At 42.8% G+C, this 509-nt stretch overlaps 1 non-coding gene across 1 annotated transcript; it reads left to right on the top strand.

The window, feature by feature from the left end:
• The first annotated feature begins 208 nt into the window (after positions 1-208).
• Positions 209-281, top strand: TRNAE-CUC. Its single transcript has one exon. It is a non-coding gene; the product is annotated as a tRNA-Glu (tRNA).
• Positions 282-509: the final 228 nt, after the last annotated feature.

Genomic DNA, 509 nt, shown 5'->3' with positions numbered 1-509 from the left:
TTAGTGCATTTTTAGCTATAAGATAAAACGCTGCATTGAAATGGAAATATCCAAATTAGTGCTTCTAAGACACACAAGAAGAAAATCGAACAAGTCCAACCGGAGCAGTTTTGTAATCACAGCATTTGTGTGGCAAAACTGTAGTTTTAACTTTCATCTTACGCTTCTAGCAGGCTATTAAGTATAAATAACAGGGTGGAGCAACAAATCTGTTATAGTCTAGTCGGTTAGGATACTCGACTCTCACCCGAGAGACCCGGGTTCGATTCCCGGCAACGGAAGCTCCTTTTATGCTTTGATTTTGTACCGCGCGTTCACGGAGGAGGGGAAAAAGGATATTGGGGTGAGAGAGGCTCGAACTCTCAACCGCAAGATCACTCAGAAGCTATGAGACCTACGCGCTAGCCAACAACACCACCACCCCATGTTGACACTTAGCTTTTAGAGAAGACTGTTTTATAGATGTTTTGCTGGAATTGTGGGCTTTTATATTTTAGAGCAGGGGTGTA

The sequence above is a fragment of the Ipomoea triloba genome, chromosome 16 (assembly GCF_003576645.1).
Source record: "Ipomoea triloba cultivar NCNSP0323 chromosome 16, ASM357664v1".
Taxonomy (NCBI): Eukaryota; Viridiplantae; Streptophyta; class Magnoliopsida; order Solanales; family Convolvulaceae; genus Ipomoea; species Ipomoea triloba.
The sequence above is the reverse complement of the archived record's forward strand: the minus strand, read 5'-3'. Positions and strand labels throughout refer to the sequence as shown.